General features: G+C 41.2%; 1 protein-coding gene and 1 pseudogene across 11 annotated transcripts in view; one reads left to right on the top strand and one right to left on the bottom strand.

Moving 5' to 3' along the window:
* CPEB3 (cytoplasmic polyadenylation element binding protein 3) overlaps window positions 1–18,056 on the bottom strand; it is a 249,785-nt gene that overhangs the window by 69,927 nt on the left and 161,802 nt on the right. The window lies entirely within an intron of this gene.
* On the top strand, window positions 4,367–5,183 carry LOC129469234 (succinate dehydrogenase cytochrome b560 subunit, mitochondrial-like; annotated as a pseudogene).

The raw sequence follows: 18,056 nt of genomic DNA, 5'->3' as shown, positions 1-18,056 counted from the left end.
AAGCAAAGGCCCATCATGAACTAGTCTAAGCTTTCAACTTCTCTACAACCCTGCTAGCTTTGCTAAATCTCTCAGCTGTCATTCCTCAATTCCCAACTCTGCTACTAACCTCAAAGGAAACCATCACCAATACTGTTCTTCTCTGGTACATTGCATATCAGAAGAATGTAAATGGCAAAGAAGGATAAGAATCCCCACATACAGAAGATTCTCACACATCAGAGGTGTTTAATTCATAATCAACTGGCTAAGAAGCAAAGCTCTCTGGAGTCCTGGGCAACATGTAATGACAGTGGCAATGGATAATGGCTATTCATTTTTAGCCATTTCTCCAACTCCCCATCTACTATACAGAGCATTCAAGCAAATATCGCAGAAAAAAAGACCAGCCACTCCCCAGCATAGCAGGCAGAAACTAACACACAGGAGAAGGCACCAAACTGAATGGGCAGCCATGTAGTTGCAAGAGAGAGACTGCTAAGGTTTTAGGACCCAGAGCTGTTTTCTGGGGTTTGGTCTCATGCTGCATAGGTCAGAAGATTCTGTTGGTGGCTAGTCAGGAAAAATAAAACCAGACTGCAAAACTAGAAAAGACAATAAATACATCATTTCTTCATATCCTCTTTTGCAAACAGTATTGAACTATCACCAGGTGCCAGGGAATCTTAAAAATTCAGTGTTTTCACTTAATATGAGGACATTAATTCTACTTACTAAAGATAATATTAGAGATAAGGTGGGTTAAAAAGTCCAAATATCACAAAGAGGAGGTCTCAGCAGGATCTTTCAAACCTCCTGTCTTACCAAGTTAAATACTGGTACAGATATCCACAAAGATCATAAGCATATTGAACATCCTGCAGTCAGAGTACTCCATCTACGTATATACTGTATTATGTACATATCAAAAAGGCCTGGTGATAGGGCATGCCCAGTGAATTGGGGCTTTCTCTTATTCCTTGCCTCATGAAGGCCTCCTGGCTGACTCCATTTTTCCTTCACATCACTGCCCACCCTCTGCAATCTTCAACATCAAATCCAGTTTTGCATTGACCTTGGGCATCCAAAGAAAAGGCGGTTGTCTCCCTATAGCAGCTGAGTAGCTCCCACACAAGCATGCAGATTTTCACTTAGGTCCATCTCACAGCCATAAAATATCTACACTGGCAGTAGATAGAGTAAAAACAACTGGGAGTCACAAGTAAAAGCCTGCTACAAATACTATTATCAAGAGAAATATCTATAAACAATTTCTCCTTTCCCAGGAAATGGTCCATAACAGTTTACCAATTTCTTCAGGATGGCTCTTTTACTATAAATAATCCTGTGTCAAAACAATTATCTTTACTCTGAAGTCACCAAGCTGCCATTTTCTGTAATGGCAATATTCTCTCAGCACTGTAGATAAGAGATATGGCTGAACTCCCCCCAACCCCCAAAATCTGGGCTGTAGTTCAACAATTTCTTCTAACTCTACTTCCCACTTTAGGCCTTCCAACCAAAACAGAATTCACCAGAAACACCCAAAATCACTCTTGAAAAGAATTTTATGATATCTTCACCTGCTAAAACACCTTCTGATACTTCAAGGTCAAGCAAACCCAGATGACAACAGAAATCAGAGGATTTTTTAAAATCAGGAAGAATCTTTCAAACACATTTCCCTTTTGATCTTGAGAAATTTAAAGTCAAAGTAAACAAAGTAGAAAAAGATCCCTTCAAGAATAACAAGGTCAGTGTGAGGCGGAAATTCAATCAATGATTTACTAAAAGGTAAATTGCACATGGTACTAGGAAGTGTTCTGGACTAGGAGACAGAAGGTCTAGATTCGGGTACAAGTCCTAACATTTACTAGCTGTGTGATAATAACAGCTAATAGCTAACATTTGTTGAGATTTATTATGCACCAGACACTGTTCTAAGTGCCTTGTGGACATTAACTCATTTCGTCTTCACACACACCCTATGTGGTAGGCTCTATTTTGAATTCTGCTTTATATTTAAGGAAATTACACAGAGTGATTAAGTGACTTGTTCAAGATCATCCAGTAAGTGGTGGAACCATGAACCTGAATATTAACATTTCTGAATCTTGGCTCTCTTCTCTGTCAAATGAAGAAACCAAATATTTGTCCCAATTACCTTACAGAGATGTAAGTTGTAAGATAATGTATATAAAGGTGTTTCATAAACTAGGAAGTCATGTGAGTATTGATTTTTCTTTTACTGCATTTTCAATTATTTCTGTAATAGATAAAATTAAAGTTGAGTTTTTGCATATGGTCTCATTATAAACATTAGAATTCAAATTAATAATATGCACTTTCTATTTTGCATTTCCAAGCATTTGGTGAATAAAGAGAAGTAACCTAGATACTGAAGAAAAGCCCTAATTAAAGTTACTTGAATGACAGGCTGAATATTACTGCAAACAAACAATAAAGTGACTGAATATCTGCTTTCATATATGATTAGCCATTTCCCCCACAAGAATGTCAGATGTAGTATTATTTTCTGATTTTAATATATTTTAAAGTAAAAGCCAATTATGCCTATAAATAGAGCTTCTCTATTAGTTTGAAAGGTATTAAAAAAAAAAACTTGGCCAAAAAATTATCAACTTCCTCTGCTCTCTCTTGCCCTCGGACCCAGTAACAGATAATATGATTATAAAACTCTGGCAGTTTCAGAAATGGTAACCTGAGGAGTATGTGGGGGCTTCAGTGATATGGCAAGCTATGAGAGGCCCTCAGCTCCAAGCCAGTCTATGAAATCAGACAGGGCTCTGGAGGGAACAGGAGCAGTTCCTAGTCACTGTCACCAACACAACCCTGAGTTACAGGTGGAATGGATAGCCAAAAATTCCTTGCTTTCCCACTGATGCCAAACAGGTTGGGGAAGAAGGGTAGAACACTGAGGGATTTTTTTTTCAACAATCCTAAATTGATCAATGCAATTTTCTGGGAGAAAAAGGAACACCAAGGTTTGGGGAGGAACTTAATTAGGATAATTCCATTTCATTGGCCAGGTGTGTGAAGTGTAAATTTAATTAAAATATTTTTTTCTTTTTGTTTTTTTGAGACAGAGTCTCACTCTGTCGCCCAGGCTGGAGTGCAGTGGTGCGATCTCGGCTCACTGCAACCTCCGCCTTCCAGGTTCAAGCAATTCTCTGCCTCAGCCTCCCGAGTAGCTGGGATTACAGGAACCCGCCACCATACCTCGAAAATTTTTGTATTTTTAGTAGAGACGGGGTTTCACCATCTTGGCCAGGCTGGTCTTGAACGCCTGACCTCATGATCCACCCGCCTCAGCCTCCCAAAGTGCTGGGATTGCAGGTATGAGGGACCATGCCTGGCTGACTTTTTTTTTTTTTTTTTAGAAGGAGTCTCGCTCTGTTGCCTATGCTGGAGTGCAGTGGTGTGATCTCGGCTCACTGCAAGCTCTGCCTCCCAGGTTCAAGCCATTCTCCTGCCTCAGCCTCCCGAGTAGCTGGGACTACAGGTGCCTGCCACCACACTCGGCTAATTTTTTTGAATTTTTAGTAGAGATGGGGTTTCACCATATTAGCCAGGATGGTCTCGATCTCCTGACCTCGTGATCCGCCCACCTCAGCCTCCCAAAGTGCTGGGATTACAGGTGTGAGCCACCGCACCCAGCAGCGATTTTTTTCTTTTAATATCAGAGAACACATTAAGTATAACAACCTCTAAAATGTTCTTGGCTACCTTTCAAAAACAAAGCTTCCTAATCTCTTAAATACATAATTTTTCATGTTATAATTTTTTAATATTTGATACCTAGTACAAATTATCAACAACTCTACTACCACAACTATTAGGTACTAAATGCTCACAATGTTCTAGGCACTTTGCTAATAAATTTTACATGTTAGCTCATTTTACCCTCACAGTAACTCTATGAGGTAAATACAGTTGTTATTATTACCATTTTACAGATGAGGAAAATGAAGCTTGGAGAGGTTAAGGGAATTCTCAGATTAAAACCCAGGAATGAAATCTGGAATTAAACCAGATCAGTTTCCAGAGCCCATTAATTTATACCATCTCATCTAAAATGGCAAGATAAACTTTTAAATATCCCTAATAAAAAACTTGCCTTTAAAATGTCTTTATGACAGTGACCATTTGACAGTTTTGTTTTGTTTCGAGATGGAGTTTCGCTCTTGTTGCCCAGGCTGGAGTGCAATGGCACGATCTCGGCTCACTGCAACCTCTGCCTCCGGGGTTCAGGTGACTCTCCTGCCTCAGCCTCCCGAGTAGCTGGGATTACAGGCATGCACCACCACGCCCAGCTAATTTTTGCATTTTTAGTAGAAATGGGGTTTCACCATGTTGGTCAGGCTGGTATCGAACTCCTGACCTCAGGTGATCCACCCGCCCCGGCCTCCCAAAGTGCTGGGATTACAGGTGTAAGCCACCGTGCCCGGTCTGACATTGTTTTAATAGCAGTAAGTGGTAACCCTGTGCTTTAGTCCTATAATTTAAGGCCTATGTAGATATAATTGCTACAAAGCCCACAAAAACTATATTAAAGGATATTCTATAAAACAATGGGCATGGACTCTTCTAATGATATAAAAGACAAAAAGCCTAGGGAACTGTCTAAATTAAAGGAGATTAAAGAGATATAACAACTAAATGTGGAACCCAAGATGGCTACACTCTTGCTGAGACATGTTGGTCGACATTGCCTCCGAGCCCACTTTAGCCCTCAGCTCTGTATCAGAAATGCTGCTCCTTTGGGAACCAGAGCCAAACAAGAGATGGAGCAGTTCTGGAATAAGAACACAGGTTTAAACCGTCCTGTATCTCCCCACGTCACTATCTACAGTTGGTCTCTTCCCATGGCGATGGCCATCTGCCACCATGGCACTGGTACTGCTTTGAGGGCAGGGGCCTCTCTTTTTGGCATGTCGGCCCTGTTACTCCCTGGGAACTTTGAGTCTTATTTGGAGCTCATGAAGTCCCTCTGTCTGGGGCCAGCACTGATCCACACAGCTAAGTTTGCACTCATCTTCCCTCTCATGTATCATACCTGGAATGGGATCTGACACTTGATGTGGGACCTAGGAAAAGGCCTGAAGATTCCCCAGCTATACCAGTCTGGAGTGGCTGTCCTGGTTCTTACTGTGTTGTCCTCTGTAGGGCTGGCAGCCATATGAAGAACGGAGGTTCCCAGCATCATATTCCTACACATTATTACATTCACCCATCTGTCTGTTTGTCACTCTTATCTCCAGCCTGGGAAAAGTTCTCCTTATTTGTTTAGATACTTTTGCGCTTTCGGATCCCCTTGGAGCAGTAGAGTACCTTGTAGACCATAATAGTGGAAATGGGTCTAGTTTTCCCCTTGTTTCTAAAGACGGGGTGGCTGCAAAAACTCCCCGTTTTTGCCCACAACTTGCCTACTCTGGGACTAGAAACAGTTATTCTCTTTCCATATCGGCCTTTGATTTGTGCCAAGGGTCAGCTTTTGGCTCCTTCTTCCTGAGACAGTAGAAACAATACCAGCTCTGTGGCTTCTGCCCTGGGGACTAGGGGTGAGGCTTTGGGTCCCACTGCCTGTGGGTTGCTGGCTTAAAGGACAATTCTGTTCATTGGTGAGAGCCCAGGCTATTAATACCTATGCAGTGTTATTCAAAGAAGAGAGGTGAGGGTGGAGGGGAGTTAGTCTATCCCAGCTAGAGGGAGATAAAGAGGGCTAGTTAGTTCTTGGAGCAGCTGCTTTGAGAAAGAAATATATATAGCTTTTGACACAAGAGGAAGATCCAGAAAATTATCATTGAACATATTAAAGGTTATTTATTTTTCTTGCATTTCCAGAAAACCCTCTTAATTTTATGCTTTCTCATCCAAGTCATGCACCACTTTTTTCTGAAACTAAATTAAAATACTCATTAAAGAAAAAATCTAAATGCAAGTTGTTGTATCTCTTGAGTGGATCTTGGATTTAAAAAAACAAACAAATTGCACCAGGCGCGGTGGCTCACGCCTGTAATCCCAGCACTTTGGGAGGCCGAGGAGGGCAGATCACGAGGTCAGGAGATCGAGACCATCCTGGCTAACATGGTGAAACTCTGTCTGTACTAAAAATACAAAACAAACAAATAAAAAACCAAATTGCTAGGCTGGGTGCGGTGGCTCACACCTGTAATCCCAGCACTTTGGGAGGCTGAGGAGGGCGGATCGCGAGGTCAGGAGTTCAAGACCATCCTGGCTAACACGGAGAAACCCTGTCTCTACTAAAAATACAAAAAATTAGCTGGGTGTGGTGGCGGGTGCCTGTAGTCCCAGCTACTTGGGAGGCTGAGGCAGGAGAATGGCCAGAACCCAGGAGGCAGAGCTTGCAGTGAGCCGAGATTGTGCCACTGCACTCCAGCCTGGGTGACAGAGCGAGACTGTCTCAAAAAAAAAAACAAAAAACAAAAAACAAAAAAAAACAAACTGCTGTAAAGGACATTACTGAAACAATCTCGATATTTCTTGTTCTCAGGAGATATGTGCTAAAATATTTAGGAGTGAGAGGTCTACAATTTTTTTTTTTTTGAGACAGAGTCTTACTCTGTTGCCCAGGTTGCAGTACAGTGGCATGATCTCGGCTCACTGCAACCTCGGCCTCCCGGGTTCAAGTGATTCTCCTGCCTCAGCCCCCTGAGTAGCTGGGATTACAGGCAAGTTCCACCACACCTGGCTAATTTTTATATTTTTAGTAGAGACGGGGTTTCGCCATGTTGGCCAGACTGGTCTCAAACTCCTGACCTCAGGTGATCCACCCGCCTCGGCCTCCCAAAGTGCTGGGATTACAGGCGTGAGCCACTGTGCCCAGCCTACAACTTATTTATTTACTTATTTTTTTTGAGATGGAGTCTTGCTCTGTCACCCAGGCTGGAGTGCAGTGGTACAATCTTGGCTCACCGCAACCTCCACCTCCTGGGTTCAAGCAATTCTCCTGCCTCAGCCTCCCGATTAGCTGGGACTACAGGCATGTGCCACCACACCCAGCTAATTTTTTGTATTTTTAGTAGAGACGAGATTTCACCATGTTGGCCAGGATGGTCTCGATCTCTTGACCTGGTGATCCACCCGCCTCGGCCTCCCAAAGTGCTGGGATTACAGGCGTCAGCCACCACGCCCGGCCTACAACTTACTCTTAAATGGCTATTGGCGAAATATATATATATATATAATATAGAGAGAGAGACAGAGAGAGAGAGAGCGCGTAAGCGAGCATGCACGCACAAATGTGGCAAAATGCTAACGATTGGTGAATCTAGAAGAAAGCTATATAGGTGTTCACTGTATTATTCTTAGAGCTTTTTTGTAGGTTTGACATTTTTTAAAATAAAAATTTGTGGAAAAAAAAACTACAAGGTCTCCCATTCTAAAAAGAGGTGTATAGTTTTGTTTTGTTTTTTAAAGAATCAACAACCAAAACAGCATGGTACTGGTACCACAACAGAGACATAGATCAATGGAACAGAACAGAGCCCTCAGAAATAATGCCACATATCTACAACTATCTGATCTTTGACAAACCTGACAAAAACAAGAAATGGGGAAAGGATTCCCTATTTAATAAATGGAGCTGGGAAAACTGGCTAGCCATATGTAGAAAGCTGAAACTGGATCCCTTCTTTACACCTTATACAAAAATTAATTCAAGATGGATTAAATACTTAAATGTTAGACCTAAAACCATTAAAATCCTACAAGAAAACCTAGGCAATACCATTCAGGACATAGGCATGGGCAAGGACTTCATGTCTAAAACACCAAAAGCAATGGCAACAAAAGCCAAAATTGACAAATGGGATCTAATTAAACTAAAGAGCTTCTTCACAGCAAAAGAAACCACCATCAGAGTGAACAGGCAACCTACAGAATGGGAGAAAATTTTTGCAGCCTACTCATCTGACAAAGGGCTAATATCCAGAATCTACAATGAACTCAAACAAATTTACAAGAAAAAAACAAACAACCCCATCAAAAGGTGGGCGAAGGACATGAACAGACACTTCTCAAAAGAAGACATTTATGCAGCCAAAAAACACATGAAAAAATGCTCATCATCACTGGCCATCAGAGAAATGCAAATCAAAACCACAGTGAGATACCATCTCACACCAGTTAGAATGGTGATCATTAAAAAGTCAGGAAACAACAGGTGCTGGAGACGATGTGGAGAAATAGGAACACTTTCACACTGTTGGCGGGACTGTAAACTAGTTCAACCATTGTGGAAGTCAGTGTGGCGATTCCTCAGGGATCTAGAACTAGAAATACCATTTGACCCAGCCATCCCATTACTGGGTATATACCCAAAGGACTATAAATCATGCTGCTATAAAGACACATGCACACGTATGTTTATTGCGGCACTATTCACAATAGCAAAGACTTGGAACCAACCCAAATGTCCAACAACGATAGACTGGATTAAGAAAATGTGGCACATATACACCATGGAATACTATGCAGCCATAAAAAATGATGAGTTCATGTCCTTTGTAGGGACATGGATGAAACTGGAAAACATCATTCTCAGTAAACTATCGCAAGGACAAAAAACCAAACACCGCATGTTCTCACTCACAGGTGGGAATTGAACAATGAGAACTCATGGACACAGGAAGGGGAACATCACACTCCGGGGACTGTTGTGGGGTGGGGGGAGGGGGGAGGGACAGCATTAGGAGATATACCTAATGCTAAATGACGAGTTAATGGGTGCAGCAAAACAATTGCCATTGCTTTTTGGTTGCACATGGATACATATGTAACAAACCTGCACATTGTGCACATGTACCCTAAAACCTAAAGTATAATAAAAAAAAAAAAGAACCAACAGTTCTTAAAATCAACTAATACTATTAGTGATGTATTTGTTTCAAGTACCAACTACAAATGGAAAAAAAAAAATTCAGCTTGTGGAGCTGTATCCTGAACCACTGCAGCATTCATAAAATGGCAGACCAAGAAATGGCTGGTTTTGGATTGAGACAAACCCTAGAAGGAAAGGTCCATGGCCTGGACAGACAGGCAGCTCTCTCCTCTCACAAAATCAGGCTTCCTATTACCAGTGACCTTTCTAGAGAAACCTAAAGGGCACTGCTCTAGCCAGAGCTGCCTGAGTTCAGACTTTTTTTGGCACAAGCAGTCTGTCCTAAACATTCCCTCTGACTTTAGCTTTCAGGTCAGAGGACTTACCTGGTTTGCCTCAGGAGACTTTTTTTGGATTCAATTCAAGGATACCAAAAACATTTAGGAGATGCCAGGTATGATGCTAAGTACTGAGGTTGCAAAGATGAACAAGCCAAAGAAGAACCCTGATCCAGAAAAAATCAGACTGTAAATAACTAATAAGCAACATTAAAAGCGCTATGTTGGAGGTATGTCCTACAGGACACTGGGGAGAAAAAAAGGGAGCAGATTTGTCTCAACATCAGGGAACACCAAAGAGCAAAGGCCATATCTGACCCAGAGGCTGATTACTTTTCCAGAAAGTAAGGGCATTTCAAGTTCAGAAGGTGCAGAGGCAAAGGCATGGAAAGGCCAAAGGGTCAACTCACTTGGACAAGTGAGCAGAGTTCATTAGTTAGAGTATAGGATTGAGAGCGGTGGGTGGGAAGAGTTGAAGCAGCTCACCAATCCCTGCCTGCAGCGGAGAGCACTCACTGTAGGTCTCTGAACTGGATCTCTTATTCATTTTCCTCTTGAATGAGGATACCTGATCTCCAAGATTTACTCAACACTAATGTAATCTACACACTGCAGGGGAATACGATCATGAGCAAATTCTTGTTCTTAAGGAGTTTATATACTAGCACTAGAAGATCACATAGAATAAATTCACAGAGAACTCTAACTTAGGAACAATGCATTAAGGATCCTAAGAAGTATTTTTGTAAACATATTTTTAAAAGTTGGACTTCACAGAAAGAAGAAAGATCACTTTCAGAGAACACATGAATAGAGAAATTAGGAAAGGCTTTCTGTAGGTGGTGGCACAGGGGCCAGACCTTAATGGTATGACAATAGGTGAAAACACTGAAAACACGGAGAAGAATTCCAAGGGAAACAACTAACCTAAGTTAAAATGTAGAGGTAGCTCTGCAGATAGATACTGCCTAAGTACACGGATTCCTAAACACTCCCCTTAGATTCAGAACTAAACATATTTCTTTAACAATATTTACTCTGTGGGGCTGAGACTTGATTCTAGTCTGTTTTGTGTTTTCTATGACACTAGTAACTTTCTTTGTGGGTTGGTTGCTTGGCGGCAGGGGTGGGAATAGTTGGGAATGGACAAGAAAATAAGCCGGCTGAGTAGAACCACCTCAGAGTTCAAAATTGGTACTTCCTGTGTTCTTAGTAAAATCTTGCAGTCCAGGGCAGTGACCTGGGGCATTTGGACTTAAAATCTGCTGTTTACATAATCACACATTCCCTATATAAAGAGGTCCTTGTGAAGTCTGCCAATCTGTCAGTTCTAGTCACAGTCAATTCAAACAAGCACCTGACCAAGGAAACTGAGACCAGACTAGGGGTGTGGGAGAGAACTGGTCAAACTAGTTGGGTAATTTTATGATTATTGAGCATTACATTTAAGTCACAGGCAAGGACGCTAAGATTATTCAACACCTAATAAGCCTAAGTATTGTGTTGGTGGTTTCACGCACTGCCTCACATAATCCTCTTAACAACCCAACGAGTAGTATTAACTCAGGTAAGTAAACTGAGGCTTAAAGGTTAAATTACTTGCTCAATGTCATATAGCTAGTAAATGCTGATGCCCACATCTGAGTCCACAAACCTAGCTTACGCCCCACTGCCTGTTACTCTCCCTCAGTCAGCAAACAACTGGAGAACTCTGTTTCAATCCAGGTGATGCTCTCCTATAGACAGATGAAGCTTTAGTCTGGCCTTGTGCATATACTGCCTGAGCTTTGATAGTCTAATTTCTTCTCCTCCCTGGACTTTAACATTCCTCTGATCAGTTCTTAATGCTGTTTCAAATGAGTTTTTTCTGTGCCACCCTTCTCAGACTGAAGTGGGTCCATTCTCTTTTGAAAGACAACCCAGGTCTTTGCTCTCAGTTTTCAAAAAATTTCACCAGACCCTCCTAGCTGGCTTCCCATTCCTAACCCTTCAATTAACATATCCTCTGTTGGTCTCACCTGCTCATAGCCTTAGCCCTATCTAACTACTGTCAGCAAGTCCCAACACAAGCTATACCCTCTTCTAAAACATCCTCTCTGCCTCAGTCTGCCAAATTTCCACCTTCCATTTCAGTTCCTAAAGTCTATTTTTTCCTCAAAAAAAGTTCTCATCAGGAGGAGTTATGACTTCTCTGAACTAAACAAGCATTTCCCCCCATCCCATCAACTCTGCCTGGTCATAGCAGTGTGTACTTATGTGACCTTGAACAAGATGTTTCTGTTAGTTATGTGGCTGCTCAAGCTTTGTCCTGTGGACTATATATTCCTAATGACTTCTTTCTGTACAGTCCCTCAAACTATAAATGCTTTGAAAGCAAAGACTAACTTTATAGTTCATCTTCAATACAATGCTGAAGAGACAAGTGTTTATAAAAGTGTAAACTGAGAGTGTGCTAAGCTTTTAAAAGCAAAGATAGATGGACTCCATCTGTTAAAACAGAACAAAACAAAACAAAAAGCTCACCCTTGCTACCACACAATGCAGTTTCCATGTTTTTACAAGAAAATCCTTCCTGGGTATGAAAACCACAATCAAGTAAAATATTAAAATATAGGATTCATAAATCACCAGTGTGAGCACTATAAGCCAGGACCTGATTTTTTTTTTTTTTTTTTTAAAGGAAGACAGAATGTTACTCAAAAGATGACAAACTGCAAAAGGTTAAATACAGGCTAAAACTCTTGGCTTCCCAACTTGATCAGTTTACGTAACTCAGAAGGTGGAAAAACTTGGAATCTGGCCTAAAACAACACTGACTTATTTCCATTCAAGTTATGCTACAAGGGAAAAAATGTGAAGTTTGAAAACTTTCCTTTCCAAAGCCAGATTTAGACAAGTTGAAGGAAAAAGAAATAAATGCTACACTGCAGCCCACTGCAGCTCCACAATGGCCTGTTTTTGCCCACTCAAAGTAGATTTCTCTTTCTTGTTCCTCAAGCAGTTATCTCCTTAGCTAGCTGGCTTGTGTTCAAACTGAATAGTATGTGGCCTGGCTTGTGCCAGGTTCACAAACCATGCTGGTATTGCATAAACTTCCACAACTACATGACCTTGGTCAAGAGCACCAGAGGGCAAGCCAGCCTAGCCAGTGCAGAGGATGTACAGAATCACCAGCAGAAATAGCCATTCAGGAATACAAACTTTTATAAAAGTGGGTGGGAATCATTAGTGCACAAGGGTTTGGTCACTCTTGTATAAAGCTGTGGGCCGGGCGCGGTGGCTCATGCTTGTAATCCCAGCACTTTAGGAGGCCGAGGCGGGCGGATCACGAGGTCAGAAGATCGAGACCACAGTGAAACCCCGTCTCTACTAAAAATACAAAAAAAAAAAAAATTAGCCGGGCATGGTGGCGGGTGCCTGTAGTCCCAGCTACTGGGAGAGGCTGAGGCAGGAGAATGGCGTGAACCCGGGAGGCGGAGCTTGCAGTGAGCCGAGATTGCGCCACTGCACTCCAGCCTGGGCGACAGAGCGAGACTCCGTCTCAAAAAAAAAAAAAAAAAAAAAAAAAAAAGCTGTGTGCCTATTACTATTTCTGTTCACCTGGACCCTGTGCCTCTAGACTGCTGAAGCTGACACTGTAAGCTGCCCAAGTAAGCTGAGAATGACAGCCTCCTCCATTCCACTGCCAGCATCATTGGCTTCTGAAAACAGTTTCGGAGCCAGATGGCCAAACTCATGTACAACATCTGTAGCTGGCTGCCATCATTGCCTTTGCCCAAGAGACCTCAACAGTGGTAGCACAGCTGTGCTCACTACACAGCAGATGCCAGCTCCTTTCCCTGGGCCCATATTCTCTGTCCCACTATGAGAGGTGAGGCTATTGCAGTATCAGGATCAGCTCTTAGTGCAGAACAAGGGGTAGAAGGCTCAGGGTGGATAGGCATTTTTTGGTAGCTCCAGTGACAGCAACTTTGGAGATGGAATATTCTCCCAGTGGGCAATGAGGGAGGTTATGCTATCTATCATCAAGCTTGTCATGTCCATCTTATCTTCTTAGTGGCCACATTCACAGCTGCATGCTGAAGGAAACAGACTTTTTTTTTTTTAAGACAGGGTCTCACTCGGTTGCCCAGGCTGGAGTGTAGTGTGGCACAATCTCAGCTTACTGCAGCCTTTACCTCTCCAGGCTCAGGTGATCCTCCCACCTCAGCCTCCCAAGTAGCTGGGACTATAGGCATATGTAATTTTTGTATTTTTTATATTTTTTTTTGTATTTTTTGCATTTTTTGCAGAGATGGCATTTCACCATGTTGCCCAGACTGGTCTTGAACTCCTGGGCTCAAGTGATCTATCTGCCTCGGCCTCCAAAAGTACTTGGATTACAGGCATGAACCACCACACCTGGCCCTAGAACTTCTTTTACTAAGTAGTCAAGGATTCTAGGGCCCTATCATTAGGATGAACTATGTCACAGCTAGGTGTTAAAAAATGAACTGGGTCAATCAAATTCCCTTTCTCTGGAATTCAACTATAAATATGAAAACTATACAAACTGAGTTATGACAATGGTGGGAGATTACAATGGATAATTAGTAACTTCCACTGTTCAAATCCCTGCAGCTTGCCACACCCTAGTACAGCCTTCATGATACCTGGTTATATTATCACTCCTGTTCTTGGACTCCCCTTGTCACTCATAACCACATCCCTGATTTGAAGTAGCACAAAAGTACTTATCCTTGCAGTCAAATAACTCAACTACCAAGCAGTTCACCCATGTCCAGAAATAGTGTGGCATCATCCATGAGGCAGAATTCCATAGTTAAGTTATGGCTAAAGGGCAGCTCAGACCTACAGCCCCAGTCTAAACCACCTCTTTGGAAATACTCCAGCTATGTGAGTATGACAAACAGAATACAAAGGCTCAGGAAAAAAGCCAAGGACCACGTTCGTTTTCAAATGTTAAAATGTACCTTGGGTCATATAGCTTAAGATGCTAATTTTAATATAAAATTCAGCCTTGTAAATAACAGCATTATCTATCAGATTATACAGCTTAAACCTGCCCTCCTTTTCCACAAATCATACAGAGCAGCAAAACAAATAAAAATAACTTTATTATCCACCAGGTAAAATAGTATAAACTATTGGTCTGTCAGGTTCAAGTCTGTCTAATAAAAGCTGTGTGTTCTTATGAAAAGATACTTCACCTCTTTCAGTCTCAGTTTAAAATAAAGGTTGCACTAGAATGAGATAATCTTTGAGGAACTTTCCAACTCTAAAATGTGGTAGGTTCTACTCTCTGATCAAGTAATGAACTCATCATTTGCCAGGATACAATTCATTCACCTAATAGATATCTGAAGGTCATTGAGCCAAGTATGCAAAGTACTTGGTATAGAGCAGTGAACAAAATATAAAAAATTCCCTGCACTCATAAAACTTACATTGCAGCCTGGAAAAAAGTCAGAAAAACACATCTAATTTTTTCAGGTCATAATAAGCATTTTAAAGAAAAATAAAATTAGGGTAAAAAAGAAATAAATTGGCCAGGCATGGTGACTCACATCTGTAATCCTAGCATTTTGGGAGGCCAAGGCAGGAGGATTGCTTGAAGCCAGGAGTTCAACACCAGCCTGGACCCCATCTCTACTAAGTAAGTAAGTAGACAGAAAATGCAAGTAAGAGGAATACGGAAAAAGAGGATACAGGGGCTAGACATTTGAGCAGTGTCTAAGTGAGAAAGTGCTCCATTTAGAAATGTGGGGGAAGGCCTGGTGTGGTGGCTCACGACTGTAAATCTAGCACTTTGGGAGGCCGAGGCAGGTGGATCACCTGAGGTCAAGAGTTCAAGACCAGCCTGGGCAATATGATGAGACCCCATCTCTACTAAAAAATACTAAAAATCAGCCACGTGTGGTAGCACACAGCTGTAATCCCAGCTACTTGGGAGGCTGAGGCATGAGAACAGCTTGAGCCCAGGAGGTGGAGGTTGCAGTAGGCCAAGACTGTGCCATTGCACTCCAGCCTGGGCAACAAAATGAGACTCTGTCTCAAAAAGAACAAACAAAAAAGAAATGGGGGAAGAGGGTTTCAGATAAAAGGAAGTACTAAGGCCCCCCAGAGGCCTCAGTTGTCTTGTTCAAAGAATAGCAAAGTAGTCAGTGTGGCCACAGTGAGTAAGGGAGAGAATGATAGGAGCTAATGTTAGAAAACACCCAAAATTCAACAGATGAGACCTAAGAGGAAAAGATTTAAAACACTTCAAGTACAAGACTCATATCAATATGGCCCCTGGGTTCTTCAGGGGTGCACTATACGCCAAACACAGAAGCAAAAAGGTAAGTTCACAACCACAATGTACCATTTATCTGACTTGAAACTAAGCACAACATTTGATACAGATGTCCAAATTAGTAAAAACTTCATAAAGAAAATTGCTTTGGGAAGCCACATAATAGCAAATCTGGAGTCATTAATATTTTCATTTATTTTAACTGTGGTTAAGTAACCTTCACAAAATTTATCCTACAGAAAATAACCTGAAAGAGAAGGCCATGTACAAAAATATATCAACAGAAGCATTACTTCTAACAACCCTTCAGAAGTATCCAATCTTTTGGCTTCCCTGGGCCACACTTGAAGAATTGTCTCGGGCCACACATACAATATAGTAACACTAATGATAGCTAATGAGCTAAAAAAAAAAAAAATCGCAAAAAAAAAAAAAAAACCATAATGTTTTAAGAAAGTATACAAATTTTTCCTGAGCTGCATGTGGCCTGCGGGCAACAGACTGGATAAGTTTGGCCTAGATGACCAAAAAGCAAGTCAGTTATGGTACAAACTCCTTGAAAGGTGGCCTCTTTAAAAACATGAAAATTGGGAACTAATTAAACTGAAGAGCTTCTGCATAGCAAAAGAAACTATCAAAAGAGTGAACAGACAACCTACAGAATGAGAGAAAATTTTTGCAAACTATGCATTTGACAAACGTCTAATATCCAGCATCTGTAAGGAACTTCAACAAATTTATAAGAAAAAAATAAATAGTTTCATTAAAAAGTGGGCAAAGGACATGAACAGACACTTTTCATAAGAAGACACACATGCAGCCAACAAACATATGAAAAAAAGCTCAATATCACTGATCATTAGAGAAATGCAAATCAAAATCACAATAAGATACCATCTCACATTAGTCAGAATGGCTATTACTAAAAAGTCAAAAAATAACAGGTGCTGGCAAGGTTGCACAGAAAAAGGAACGCTTATACACTGCTGGTAGGAGTGTAAATTAGTTCAGCCATTGTGGAAAACAGTGTGGCAATTCCTCAAAGACCTAAAAACAACTACCATTTGAGCCAGCAAACCCATTTCTGGGTATATACTCAAAGGAACATAAATCGTTCTATCATAAAGACACATGCACATATGTGTTCACTGCAGCACTATTCACAATAGCAAAGACATGGAATCAACCTAAATGCCTATCAATGGTAGACTGGATAAAGAAAACGTGGTATATATATACCATGGAATAGTACGCAACCATTAAGAAGAACAAGATTATGTCCTTTGCAGGAACACAGATGGAGCTGGAGGCTATTATCCTTAGCAAAGTAGTGAACAGAAAACCAAATACCACATGTTCTCACTTATACATGGGAGCTAAATGATGAGAACACATAGACACATAGAGGGGAATAGACACAACAGACACTGGGGCCTATCAGAGGGTGGAGGGTAGGAGGAGGGAGAGGATCAGGAAAAATAACTAATGGGCACTAGGCTTAATACCTGGGTGACCAAATAATCTGTATAACAAACCCCTATGACCTACATAACAAAAAGACTGGAAGGAGATAGAAAAATGATGGTTGGTTCCGCTGGGATGGTTCTGCTGTTCTGCTGGGATTATTCTTATTGTTTAACATGTTCCTCAGGGATCTAGAACTAGAAATACCATTTGACCCAGCCATCCCATTACTGGGTATATACCCAAAGGACTATAAATCATGCTGCTATAAAGACACATGCACACGTATGTTTATTGCGGCACTATTCACAATAGCAAAGACTTGGAACCAACCCAAATGTCCAACAACGATAGACTGGATTAAGAAAATGTGGCACATATACACCATGGAATACTATGCAGCCATAAAAAATGATGAGTTCGTGTCCTTTGTAGGGACATGGATGAAACTGGAAAACATCATTCTTAGTAAACTATCGCAAGGACAAAAAACCAAACACCGCATGTTCTCACTCATAGGTGGGAATTGAACAATGAGAACTCATGGACACAGGAAGGGGAACATCACACTCCGGGGACTGTTGTGGGGTGGGGGGAGGGGGGAGGGACAGCATTAGGAGATACACCTAATGCTAAATGACGAGTTAATGGGTGCAGGAAATCAACATGGCACATGGATACATATGTAACAAAACTGCACATTGTGCACATGTACCCTAAAACCCTAAAGTATAATAAAAAAAAAAGAAAAAAAAAATAAAATAAAATAAAATAAGCTACTGACTAGATTTTAAATTTGCATTGAAGATGCCATGATTATTAAAAATTTTTACATAAAAAAAAAAAAATAAATAACATGTTCAAAGAGAACCAGATTGCTTTGTTCTGGTTCTACTACTTCATTATAATACCAAGGTCTACAATTAGAATAACAATAGAAAATACTGGGATCATGTAACTGACAAGAGGGCCTTCATATCTACTCTCTCTGGGAGACTAGATCAATTTAGGAGAAAAAAATCCTTCAAGGCTCTTTCATTTTTCTTCTACCTCACAACATCCCTGTTGCGCATGGTAGCTCGCGCCTATAATCCCAACACTTTGGGAGGCTGAAGTG

Source organism: Symphalangus syndactylus, chromosome 2 (assembly GCF_028878055.3).
Source record: "Symphalangus syndactylus isolate Jambi chromosome 2, NHGRI_mSymSyn1-v2.1_pri, whole genome shotgun sequence".
Classification (NCBI taxonomy): domain Eukaryota; kingdom Metazoa; phylum Chordata; class Mammalia; order Primates; family Hylobatidae; genus Symphalangus; species Symphalangus syndactylus.
This window is presented reverse-complemented; position numbering and strand designations above follow the sequence as displayed.